Raw genomic sequence first — 14,548 nt, forward strand, 5'->3', positions numbered from 1 at the left:
ATAAGAGAGAGAGAGAGAGAATGAGGTAGGTAGGTGGGTAGATAAATTCATCACAAATAGGTAGATAGATTAGTATTTTGCAAGATAGTAGAACATTATAAAGATAAGACTTATAAATTGAATAGATTCAATACTGGAAGTGTCATTATAACAAAAAGTGTTCAGGAAAAGGTTCACGTTCAGTCAATTTTAACCTTAGTTACTTTTTTTCCCCTTCACAGAGCAGGAAATGATGTTCTTTCTGTAGTCCTAGAAACTGTACGATAAAATTGCAGGTCCAAAAAAATGCTAGTTGCTAGCTCCCTTTCCACTAACTCACCTATAACCTCTGGGAACTCTCTTAACTTCATCTGTAAAATGGGGTGAATAACCTTGACCTGTTTTATTGGCTGCTGGGAGGTTTGGCAGTAAATGTTTAAAAAGCACTTTAAAAACACAAGTGAGAAATGAAAAAAAAAAAAGTCATTTAGATGACAGCAGAAATGCACACAGTATTTGAGGTGCCCAAGTTAAACAAATGTGCAGGTAAGACCCCCGAGTAAGACATGTGGTGGGTGATTCATGTTGTCTGTCTTCAGTGGTAACAGCTTGTTGTTGAAGCACTAGATAAGACATCAACAGAAAAAGATTGTTTGACTATTCCCAGAGAACTGTAATTTTTTTATTAGGGGATCTAAGCAAAAAACTAGCACTATAAACACTTTTGAAAAATACAAATGCAAAGAGAGCTAAGGTGGAAAGGGAGAGATCTCAGAGACAAAAACACTGCATTTTTCCACATAAATGAGAGGGTTTGAGAGTTGCTTGTAAGTCAGAATGATGAATATCAACATGGTTCATTAAGAAGGAAACAATTCGAGAAAAGATATACCTGTCCTGGGGCCCTTCACTCAAATCAAGAATGGCAAATTGAAGTAAGTGTATTCACTGAGGGCAGAGATAGGCAGAGATGCCCATTAGCATGGCTTGTAATTTTCTGTTGAAAGTTGGATGTGATATATCAGGAAAAAGGAACCGAGGTAGATAGGCCTTTAGTGTGAGGTTGATGATTCTCTGGTTAAAATTTAGACTCTAGTGTTTACTATTTGCTGTCATCATGGTGTCATAAGCTAAAGTTTCCTACGATGTCCTTGTTTTGTCTCTTTTGTTGTCCTTGGGTTTCCCTACAGACTCCTCAATTAGAGGCTGACGCTTATACTTCTTTTAACTTTAATCATCTACGATTCTACAGGAGTTCTATTGATGTGGCGGTCAGGCATGGGGGAGGGGAAACAGTCTATAATTCTCTGATTAGATTTCAGTCTTAGTTTTTTTACCCAGTATCTAAGATGCGTATTTCATTTGCTTCACATTGAAGGCTAGAAGGAGCTACAATTGGGTATTTCCTTTTCCTCCACCAGGATGCTAATTACTTTTTAGTGTCAACTTGACTACATTAAGAGATTCCTAGATAGCTAGTAAAATGTTATTTCTGGGTGTGTCTGTGAGGGTGTTTCTGGAAGAGATTAGCATTTGAATCAGTAGATGAGTAGAGAATATCCACTTTCACCAACGTGGGTAGCCATCCAACCCCTTAAGAGCTCAAATAGAACGAAAAGGCAGAGAGGAAGGGCAAATTTTCTCTCTCCTATAACTGGGATAGCTACCTTTTCCTGCTCTTGAACATCAGAACCCCACCCAGATTGCCAGGCCTTTGGATTTCAGAACTCATACCAGCAGCCCACCTTCCCCAGATTCTCAGTTGCAAGTCTGCTTCTCAGACCTTTGGACTCAAACTGAATTAGACAACAAGTTTCCTTCATGGTGCAGCTTGCAGACAGCATATTGTGGAACTTCTTGGCCTCCATAATCATGGGAACCAATTCTCATAATAAATCCCCTGGAGAACTCTGACTAATACATTAGATCTTCTAGTGTTTGGTGAAACACCAGTTGCTTAGGCTCTGGTAAAATAGTTTCTCTTGAGTGCAAGCTTTGTTAAGAAGAACAGGAAGTTCTGCACATATTTCAAAATGGTGACTTTTCTCTTCTCCCTGCTAGAATTAGGAGGAGAATATTCTCTGTTATTTAGGGTATAAGGTCTTGTATTATCTTTCCTCAACTTGTAAACTTACAATTTGGTAAAGCAGAAATAATTCTATAAACATATGATATTTTAAAAATTTCTTTTTGATAATTATTTTAACTATTAGATGGAAAGTCCATGTTTATTAAAATCCATGACCTTCTTGAAAGAGGGGGTCCTACGAGTCACAAATTACACTTTAATGGGAGAAGCAAGGATACTGTAAATAGCTTAGACATCCTATTTTATAAAGACGCTCCATGACTTAGGAGGGGGTTACATCCCAATAAATCCATCGCAAGGTAAAAATATTATAAGTTAAAATGGACATTTTGTAGACATGATGAGATGCAAAAACACAAGTAACCCAAGAAGGTGGCATGCAATGCATGTAGACTATTGGTTGTTTATACTCATGATCACATGGCTGTCAGGGAGCTGCACCTTGCTACTGCTGCCCAGCATCTTCAGAGTGTTGTGCCGCGTATTGCATATTGCTAGCCCAGGAAAAGATCAAAATTCAAAGTAGGGATTCTACTGAATGCAAACCACTTTTGCACCATCATAAAGTTAAAAAATCCTAATTCAAACCATCACTAAGTTGGGGACTATCTGTAGATCATCTAATGGGTATTCATGATGTAGCTTTGGATAACAAAGGATAATTTTAAACAGCCTTTCTTCAATTAAAAAATAGAACCATTTCAAGGCACTGGAGATTGATATTTTAGTTTTAAAAATTTGAAGCATTATTCTTCCAAGTCTCTATCTGTAGAGATATAAAATAGAGAGAGATCAACTTTAATTAAGCTCTTGTCTATATAATTCCCTAACAGATAAAAAAAAATCACAGGAGTTTTTAGTTGTTGGTTGTTGAATATATTATGTAAAGTAGAATGTTTTGCTTTTTTAATTAGATTATTTTATGATGTTACACAATTTGGAATTAGTGAAGACCAAGAGTTATTTAAATTATAACTTAGGGAAATCAGTTCTCTGTGTAAGCATTATAAAAAAACTAATAATAAGGTAGAAATCTGTTTAAAAATAAATGTTAAAGGAAACATATTTGCTTTATATTAAATGGTGAATCCAATTATAATCTGACAGCTCTTTCATGGGAAGAACAGTGCATTAAAATAGTTGGACCTCCAAACATAATGTAGAATATAGTAAAACTAGCTTTTAGTAGGTAATAAAAATATGCAGCTGTTCCAATTTTAGGATTTTCAGGGTCCAGACTTATGTGTTTAGCACTTTTTTCTTGTCTTTTCAGTAGCTTATTAGCCCAAATAGTTTCTACTAAATTTATTCTTCTTTTTCTTTTTTTTTTTTAAATTTAATTTTATTTTATTTTTTCCCCATTTATTTTATTGCATTTTAGGTTTTGGGGTACATGTGAAGAACATGCAAAATTGTTGCATAGGAACACACGTGGCAGTGTGATTTGCTGCCTTCCTCCCTATCACCTACATCTGGCATTTCTCCCCTTGCTATCTCTCCCCAGCTCCCCACCCCCCACCCTCCCTCCCCTATTTCCCCCCAACTGACCTCAGTGTGTAGTGCTCCCCTCCCTGTGTCCATGTGTTCTCATTGTTCAACACCCGCCTATGAGTGAGAACATGTGGTGTTTGATCTTCTGCTCTTCTGTCAGTTTGCTGAGAATGATCGTTTCCAGGTTCATCCATGTCCCTACAAAGGACTCAAACTCATCGTTTTTGATGGCTGCATAATATTCCATGGTGTATATGTGCCACATTTTCCCTATCCAGTCTATTGTTGATGGGCATTTGGGTTGGTTCCAGGTCTTTGCTATTGTAAACAGTGCTGCAATGAACATTCATGTGCACGTGTCCTTATAGCAGAACGATTTGTAATCCTTTGGATATATACCCAGTAACAGGATTGCTGGGTCAAATGGAATTTCTATTTCTAGGTCCTTGAGGAATCGCCACACTGTCTTCCACAATGGTTGAACTAATTTACACTCCCACCAACATTGTAAAAGTGTTCCTATTTCTCCACATCCTCTCCAGCATCTGTTGTCTCCAGATTTTTTAATGATCGGCATTCTAACTGGTGTGAGATGGTATCTCAATGTTGTTTTGATTTGCATTTCTCTGATGACCAGTGATGATGAGCATTGTTTCATATGTTTGTTGGCCTCATGTATGTCTTCTTTTGTAAAGTGTCTGTTCATATCCTTTGCCCACTTTTGAATGGGCTTGTTAGTTTTTTTCTTGTAAATCTGTTTTAGTTCTTTGTAAATTCTGGATATCAGCCCTTTGTCAGATGGGTAAACTGCAAAAATTTTCTCCCATTCTGTCTCAAATCATCAGATACATATAATACTACATTATGTAAATTATAACGAGGATAAGTGCTAATTTTTTCCAAATTATGTATCAATAAGACATGCAATATGTGTACAGCATTTCCACAAGTAAAAATAGACAACCACGTTATGGCAAATTAAAAGGTTGTGTCATTAACGTGGGGGCTAGGGGAAGGGGGAGAGATGTGTTCCTACTGAGGGTGTTTATTACAGTTTAATTCATTTTGATTGTGAATGGTGTACACAGAAGCAGAGTAGTATCTCACTGCCAGAAATTATAAGCTGCATGTTGACAGTTGCCTACTTAGCATTTGTCACTCAAGCTCCTTTTTCTACTGCTATGAATTAGGTTATAGAACTGTACAAAAAGAGAGCTGATTCTTTGGAAGCACCACAGTGAAGAAAATATCTACATCTTCCTTTTGTAAACATGCATTTTGCCTTTGCATTTTGCATCATATTTAAGAAAGGTCTATTATGTCTTAGAATTTTCTCTCTTAATATTGAACAGTTAATTAAACGAAGTGGAGGAATGGGATGAAGCATTTCTAATAAGTCAAATTCATCTGAACAGTAAAAATAATTGCTGTAAGAAATTAAGGTGCAAGCACATGCCTGCTGTAATTGGTGAGTACTTATTAGGAGCTCTTCTTTTGCAACCTCTCTCGGTATTTGGGGCCCGTGATAATGTGAATACTTAAGGGAAAAGTGTGATTAGGGATGGTGTTGTTCATTCAGTAAACATTTCTTAGTGTTTGATGTGACTGAACTGAGCGTCACATATGATTTTACACTTTTATCCTTTCAGGCAGCTGACAGGTCTCTAATCTCCATCTCAGAACCTTCACTCGGCTTGAACTTTGGCTCATAAAGGTCATTTCTGAACCACATGGGACAAAGAGCCACGTCCATGAAATCCCACAGAGTCGATAGATGCAATAATAGCTTTAGGCACATTTTCTTAAGACCCAAGGGGAAAGACAATTTCAATAAATGTAAAACTATGCCATCTACAATCTACACGATATCTTAGAAAATCTCACAGGAATAAATCTCTTTTCCTCCAGGCAAGAACCTCCTTCACAATAATGATGCAAGATCTTATTAAGAGTTTAAGATACTAACTATGTCAAAACAAAATGCAACACACACACACACACACACACACACACACACACACACACACACAAACACACACACAATTAGCTTCAAACACAAAAAACATTCATAATTTGATACACTGTCCTTATCTTGCAATAGCTTGTAAAGCATATTCTGAATATTTAGACCTTAAATTGTGAAAAGGGCTACAAATCTATGAAAATGGACAAAGTAATAATTGGAAAATGACTTAGGTATATCATTCAATTGTGGAATGATTTAAATGTAGTTTCTTTTTTTCTTCCAAATCTTAGTCTCCAGCTCATCTTAAAAAAGACAAAAAGAAAAGAACTCACAGGTTAGATACGTCAGGATAATTAACAGAAGGATCCTCAGCAGCAGATGTCTGAGATAAGTAGTAAAGGGCATTCTCTTCCCTTGACATGCCATCAAAGGGAAAAACGACTATTTAAATGAAAGAAGTGAAAACTATACGGGTTTATACTTTAAATAATTAACAAAGATATTTTTACATAATTGTTTAATCTAGAGAACAATTAAGAGACTTTGGGACAATTTTAATATTAATTTTCTTTGCTTGCCACAAATTTTAGCATTGTCTTTGATTTTTTTTCTCTCCTTGATAAATTGCATGATGCAAAGGAATGCTTCTTGAAAGTAACGTATCCCCTCCAGCAAAATATTTTACTCAATTTGCCTCAGAGAATTCTGCTGGCAAAACAATAAGAAAAAAATGCTCCAGAAAAACTTCAAATTCAACACTTTAAAAGTATTTTTTTAAATGATCTTTTTAAGTAAAACCGTTCAACACGTCGAAATGAATCTGAAACTCAAATTTTTATTTTAATGTTTAAATCTTAATATTTTAAATGTGTGCCTTTTTCCTCTTTTTAATTTATTTCATAATAGCATGAATGCAACCAATCATAAATCTATCCTACAAAACAGATCATGTTAGAAAAGCTTTGTTTACCTTTTAAAGGTCTCCTGAATTGTAACTGGTGCCAACAGAGAAATCTTCTAAACGTAGTATAGGGATTTTACTCTATTCTTAATCAGAAAGTGATGTAGGCCAATGCAAATAACACTCATCTGATTCTGTAAAACTCATAATAAGAAATAATGAAGCATCTGGCAGACAGGGAAAGGTCAAAGAAGAAGCAGAAAGTATAGCAGTCCCTTTAGCAAAGATTTACAGGTTGGCGAAGATTGTTGTTGCTTCAGGAAATCTTCATCTTTCATTTTCAAAGTAAGAATATATATTCTTCCATGTGTTCAGTGTTGCCTTCAGAGTGGAATTGGTTAATTCATGTTCTTTGTTCCTTTTTCCCTCAGAAGTAGTTTAGAGTAGTGGTTCTCAAACTTTGCTTTTTATTAGAATCACCAAGTATCTTAGACTGCTTGTGCTGCTATCACAAAATATCTGAGAATAAGTAATTTATAAGGAAGATACATTTATTTTTCTTATATTTCTGGAGACCAAGAAATCCAAGATCAAGGCATTGGTAGGTTTGGTTCTCTGGTGAGAAGTACTCTCTTCTTCCAGTATGGCTTCTTGAGGAATTCTGTGTCCTCACATGGTTGAAGGCAGGTGGACAAGTTCACAAAAGATGGAATGAAGCCTCTTTTATAAGGGCTTTAATCTCATTTACAAGGGGAATAGCCCTCATGGCCTGATCACCTCTTAAAATGCCAACTCTTAATTACATCAAATTGGCCATTAAGTTTCAACACCTGAATTTTGGAGGGAACACCAGGAGAGCTATTAAAAAATCTTCATGCCAATTAAATCAGAATCTCTGGAGCTGAGACCCAGACAGCAGCAGCATCTAGAGCACCCCAGATGATTCCAACGTGTAGCCCAATTTTAGAACCAATGATTTAGGGCATTTATACAACATAAGTGAATACAAATACGTGTAGACATGCAAAAGTAAGGCATCCATATTCCTGTACTCATTTTAATACAAGCATAGGGAATAATGTAAAGACAATACAAAAACCTTGTCTAAAAGAATAGAGTGACATGAAATTTATGAGGGTAAACACTGGGATTAGAGATGCAAAAGTATTTTTCATTCAGGGCATGTGACTTCATTTCTTGCAGAAGGGATTTGTATAGAAATGAAGTTCACATAGATGAAGTTTCTTGAATATTCACCTTTTGGGAGATTGTCTCCATTTTTGGCAAGTTAGAATGTTGTTGGATGCTGGGAAGAGCAAACTTAAATGATGTAGAATCTAATCCCTCAATTTTCTGCTACTGACTTTGGGTTTGTAGCTTTAGGAAGAATACCACCAGATCTCTGATACATCTAGCACTTTAAAATTAACCTGTGCACTTGTGGGTTTAAGTGTACAACTTTTTTTTTTTTTAACTTTTCTGGAAGTTTTCAACTCCTAGTACTTTGGGTACGTAAGTATTTTTGTACCCTCATCAGTCATAAGACTCTAAACTTCAAATGAGTGATTCTGATTGGCTTTTACCCACAGTATTAATATCTAAAGAAAGACAATTTTAGAATTTATTAGTGACATATAATGTATATAAAAGAATGGTAAGATGAAAATTTTGATAGTAGCAAGCATACTGTCTTTTCATGGGTAGCACTTAAATACTTTAAATTCAAACTACTCAACTCAGTGATTTTCTTTAAGAGCAGAAAATTTGCTATTAACTTAGTCTGCATCTATCTTCTAAAACTGTTTTATCTATTTAGAAATACATTAATTTTATGGAGCATTTTTTTGAATTCTTATTCTATATTAATATACTTAAAATGTTCAAAAGACAACTTCAAACTTTATAAAATTACATTGTGATAATTATGTTCCATCTCTATATGAATATACTAAGAATCATTTAATTGCACCATTGAAAGGTGCATTTTATTTCATACCAATTATACCTCAATAAAACTGTTAACAAAAGCAAAGAGGAAAAAAAGACAGCTTAAATAATATAGTGAGAAACCATTTAATAAATTTTTTAATAATCTATATTCTAGCCAAGCCATTTGATAAACATAGCCAGTTATTTATATCTTTTGTCCTTGATCCCATTGTGATGAATGCTATCTACCTCCATTGCACTCTTTGAAATTCTTATCCATTCTTGAAGCCTCACCTAACTTTCCACTGTTTAAATAGAGTCTGGAAAGTTTCATGAAAGGAGGCTTGTTTATAAATGGTCAATAACTTTTCAAGAAACTGGAGCAAAGGGAGAGGGAATCTATAAGTTTATATCTGGAATATATTTGCCAATATTTTAGCAAATCAAATACAAAATCCAACACAGAATTTTTGTGCTGACAAAAAGGGTAATGAATTTGTATATAAAACCCTGTCCAATAAGTGTTTGTTGTATGAATATAATGTTGACTGATATCATTTGGGAATAAATTTTTTCAGAGAGTAGTTTTTCCCTAACTAGAGTGTCATTTGAAAACATTTCTATTAATAGGGAAAATGTAGAATATAATTATTTAGTTTCCCCTGGAAACCTTCAGTTTTGATCTTCAGCACTTGAGAGGCAAAAAGCCAATGTTGACAGATTATGACAGAAGTGGAGGGATATAAAAGTGAAAACAGAAGAAATGGGATCAATGACTGATAAACAAGAAACAAGGGGATGGCCACAAGTTTGAAAATTCTGCATGTGTCACTCCAGATGTAGACTTTCTCCCCGATATTATTCAAGACCACTGGGTTACAAATAGAATTTGTACAATAGTCTCAAAGTCCTTAATGATCCAGGTCTATATCCTGTCAGGGGTAAATCTCCCACATGTATTAATGTCATCTTAGAGCAACACTGAACTCTTACGATGTAGTGCAACCAAAGAACAAAGCAAAGCACTGAAAACTGCAAAATGCAGTGCAAGTTATGCCATGTGATTTCCATAATAACATTTACCAAGATTTTATTGTACTCTGAAGAATATAGTTTATGAAAACCTAAAATACATAGTATATTTAGGAACATTATCAAAAATAGTTAAAATTTTAACAAAATATCTATGCCCAAGAGATATGAATCTATTAATTGGTACCAAGTTTTCTTATACATTTTTTTCTCTAAAAAATCGGATAAATGAGATTTGGTATACACAAGGAATCATCAATCTTTCTGAAATCATACACTAGATGCTGTTAGATACACTAAGTACCACTAGAGTTAGAAGGAATAGGAGCAGACATAAAGATTGGACATACTTCTTATCAGGACACAGATAATATCTTGCCAAATCTCTTCAGGGTGTAGTATACTTGAGCTAAATCTAGTAGACAAGTAATAGTCTTCAGGTTTCTTATAAGTGACTAGGAGCAGATCATGAAGAGTGTAAATTGACCCACGCATTAGTTTAGAAGAATGATATAAAATTCTTATAATCTATTCTCTCTTTTAATGGGATAATTTATAGCTGCCCACAAGGAGGAAATAAAACCAAATTGGATGTTAGGAAACTAGCATTCTAGACCCATAGCTACCACTATTTAGTTGTGTGGTCTTATCACTTAAGAGGTGTTGAGAAATGCTGAGTATATGATAAAATTATATTGTTTGCTAAGAAGAATGACGGCAAGGAAAACCCAGCCAGTCACCCCCAAGTGGAAAACTGCTTTGGGCATTCTAAAGTAGCAAAATAGTATATGTATATCATACATTGATTAAAACAATTCGTTAAGCATGGGATATGTGACCCTGCCCCATGGCTCCCTCATGGAGAATACTTTCTAGTTTGTCCTTGATCAGTGGTAAGCAGGCACCAGCTGCCTACCTAGTTTATCTTGGTTCTATGAGAAGACACAGAACACCTGTTTGTTAATAATAATCACCTGTTCAGAGAGAATAAATATGTGAGTCAGAATCTGCTCGAGGCCCTCAGCCCAGAATGCTGTCAACCCCCAGAGGTTCTCGGCTTGGAAGGCTGTAGACCCCTGGATAGTCCCACTTTGCTGTTCTATCTGTGTATCTGCTTCTTAATGCCTTCAGTGCTGCCTGAGTGGGAGTCTCTACAGCTGAGCTGATCTCGATAAAGAGGTACCATCCCTGCTTCAAAAGCAGTATTTGTTTAATGTAAAATAGTACATAATGGATTCTGAAGGTATAAATTCCTCAAATCAAGATTTAAAGTGAAAGGAAATATAAAGACTGTATAATCAAATATATTCATTTCTCAAGATACTTCACCTTAAAAGTTATTTAAGTACTTGATAGTTTAAAATAATTGAAACAGAACAAGGTGTAAAGGATTTGGAGCTAGGGACAGCTCAAAAAAGCATTCATTCATTCAAACCAAGTGGGGAATTCAAGTTTGTCATTCATGTATTCATTCAGTGATTATTACTGGATGGAAAACTCTGCTCTAAGTACTATACTGGGCCTTGGGACTAAATTGTGAGCCAAAGTAGAGTCTCTGTCCTTAGAAGAGTTTACAAACTAGAGGGAGACATAACTACGTATTACTCAACAACTCACATGAACAAATGTAAAATGCAATGGGAGCAAGTACATACAAAATTGGCTGTATGATACCTTATGGAGATTTAATCTTTTCAGAGAAATCAGGAAAGCTTTCTCTTTAATAAGTGACATGAGTTTAGGTATGAAGACTGAGTTAATAAAGAAGGAAATAATGTGCCAGTCTGAGAGAACAATGTAAACAAAAACACTGAAAGGAGAAAACAGGGTGCATATACAAAGTAGTGAATGTCAGGATACTTGGAAAAAGGAGGGAGATGGAATTGATGCAAGTTAAAGCACAAGAAGGATGGTAAATCAGAACATGCAAGTCTTTACATACCGTAATTCATATGACTCCCTATGAGCTACAGGAAACTACTGGGGAATTTTTTTTTTTTTTAAGACATGGTCTTACTCTGTCACCCAGGCTGAATGCAGTAGCACAATCATGGTTCACTGCAGCCTTGACTCCCCAGGCTCAAGAAATCTCCTGCCTCAGCCTCTCAAGTAGCTAGGATGACAAGTGCACATTTGGCTAATTTTTGATATTTTGTAGAGACAGGGTCTCACTATGTATCCCAGGCTGGTACTGAACTCCTGTGCTCAAGCAATCCTCCTGCTTTGGCCTCCCAAAGTGTTGGTATTACAGGTATGAGCCACTGCACCTGGCCTGCAACTACTGGAGAACTTTAAGTAGAAAGATAATATGAGTCAATTTGCTTCTAGCATAAATTGTTCTGGTTGTTTTGTGGAGAATGTATGGGATCAGTACCAGAATAGAAGAAGGTAGACAAGTTACTAGTATATAAAGAAAGAGACAAAAGATAATGACCTCTTGACCTAAAGTGGTTATGGGGACCACAGACATGGAATGATTTAAGAAATATTTAGTATTTGACAGACTGTGTTGGTGGACTATACTCAGACAGTAGAGGGAAACGGAGGTATGAGAAAATAATCTTAGGTTTTTTTTTGTGAGATCATTAATTGGCTGGAGAAATGAGGCAATGAGAAGATCATGAATTTCGTCTTGGTTTTATTGAATTTGTGGTGCTTTTGATATAGCCAAGAAGAGATGTTGATTCAGAGGAGGACCTTGGCTTGGAGTTAAAATTTATGGATTATCTCTGTATAGTTCCCACCTGGGAAGAGAGTTATAGAATAAGAGATAGAAGTTGCAGTGAGCTGAGATGATGCCACTGCACTCCAGCCTAGGTGGCAGAGTAAGACTCCATCTCAAAAAAAAAAAAAAAAAAAAAAAAAAAAGCCATAATCAAGAAATCAAAAAACAGTGGATGCAGTGACCAGAAAACACTTCTACACTGCTGGTGGTAATGTAAACTAGTAGAGCCACAATGGAAAACAGTGTGGAGATTCCTTAAAGAACTAAAAGTAGAACTACCACTGCATCCAACAATCCCACTATTGGGTATCTACCCAGAGGAAAAGAAGTCATTATTCAAAAAAGATACTTGCACATGCAGGACAATTCACAATTGCAAAATAGTGGAACCAACCCTAGTGCCCATCAACAAGTGGATAAAGAAACTGTGGTGTGTGTGTGTGTGTGTGTGTGTGTGTGTGTGTGTGTGTGTGTGTAAAATATATATATATATATATATGATGGAATACTACACAGCCATAAAAAGGAATGAATTATCAGCATTTGCCCTGATCTGGATGAGATTGGAAACTATTATTCTAAATGAAGTAACTCAGGAATTGAATATCAAACATTACATGTTCTCACTGATATGTAGGAGCTAAGCTATGAGGATGCAAAGGCATAAGAATGATGCAGTGGACTCTGGAAACTTTAGGGGGAGGAGTAGGAGGGGACTGAGGGATAGAAGAGTACCATTATGGTGCAGTGTACACGGCTCAGGTGATGGGTGCACCTAAGTCTCAGAAATCACCACCAAAGAACTTTTTCATGTAACCAAATACCACCTATACTCCAATAACTTATGGAAAAATAATAGTAAAAAAAAATTATAAAGAGTGAGTAAAGGCAACTGTTTCTAGAAATTTGTCAATTAAAAGGAGAAGATTATAAAGAAGACCATAGATATGGACCAAAAAATATGTTTTGATTTCTAAAAGCATTGATTGGTGTAAGGTTTTAAGATCCAGGTTGCTTTTAAGGCTTTTCTAGAAATTTCCTATTAATCAGGAAGAAAGAAAAGTGATGATTCCAAAGTTATGTAAGGTCACTGGAGAATACTCACAAATATGATAATTTAAGCTTCAAAAATAAATTAATCTTATATTTTGCATGGCCAAGTCTACTGAATAACTGTTGATTAACACCTCGAAGCCAATTCTCTGAAACAGGGGTTCCCAAACTGGGCCACAGACCAGCTACCAGTTCATGGCCTGTTAGGAACTGGAACACACAGCAGGAGGTGAGCAGTGGGCAAGCGAGTAAAGCTTAATCTGTCTTATACGGCTGCTCCCCATCACTCACATTACTGCCTGAGCTCCAGCTCCTGTCAGTTCAGCAATGGCATTAGATTCTTATACAGAGGGAACTCTATTGTAAACGGCACATGTGAGGGATCTAGTTTGCACATTCCTTATGAGAATCTAATGCCAGATGATCTGTCACTGTCTCCCATCACCCCTGGGTGATGGGACTGTCTAGTAACAGATAAACAAGGTCAGGGTTCCCACTGACTCTATATTATGGTGAGTAGTAAAATTATTTTATTATATATTATAATTAAAATGTAATAATAATAGAAATGAAGTGTACAATAAATGTGATGCATTTGGATCATTCCAAAACCATCCTCCCCTACCTTCAGCACCCTGCTATCTCTGGAATAATTGTCTTCCACAAAACTGGTTCTTGGTGTCAAAAATGTTGGAGACACCTGCTCTAAAATGAAAGGATTCATTCTGATAAAATTATTTTAGATGTACTGAATATTTTCCTGACTTCTTAAATGGACTGTACTAGTGCTTCTATGTTGTATGTCTCCATCTGCTCTGTTTTTCTTTTACGTTTTTAAAACTTCATTATTCTTCTTTTAAAAGAGTTCCTCCCTCTCTCATTGCTATGAATAATTATTTTCATTATAAAGTGTGAGTCATTTTCTAATTTAACAAGATATTATGCACTTGTAAATGTTAGCATGCTGTGTAACATAAAAGAAAAATGGTGAGAGAAAAAGAAAGTTAGAGGGAGACAGACTTTTCCTAATGAGTAATATTTATGTTTATTGCTCTTTGGTATCTTCTGTATTCTGCTTGGACACTGGGCATGTGTTCCATGGTGTTTGTATTTTCAGTGATTATTACAGTGTCTGACACATGAAAGGCCCTATAAAAACTTGCTGAGGAACTGTCATGAATAAAAGGCTATTTTTTTTGGTCTTGGTTAGATAAGGTATCCCTTGTTTTCTCCTATCTATATAATTAAAACACAAAGGCTATTTTGTTTCCAAAAAAAAGTGTGTCAATTTTGCTTAGCTCAAATAATCTCAACATGTACAATGGAGAGAAGAGGGAGTTCTATAAGCAGAAATAATATACAAGATAAGTGATTAGTAATATT

The sequence above is a fragment of the Cebus imitator genome, unplaced genomic scaffold (genome assembly GCF_001604975.1).
Source record: "Cebus imitator isolate Cc_AM_T3 unplaced genomic scaffold, Cebus_imitator-1.0 Scaffold17, whole genome shotgun sequence".
Taxonomy (NCBI): domain Eukaryota; kingdom Metazoa; phylum Chordata; class Mammalia; order Primates; family Cebidae; genus Cebus; species Cebus imitator.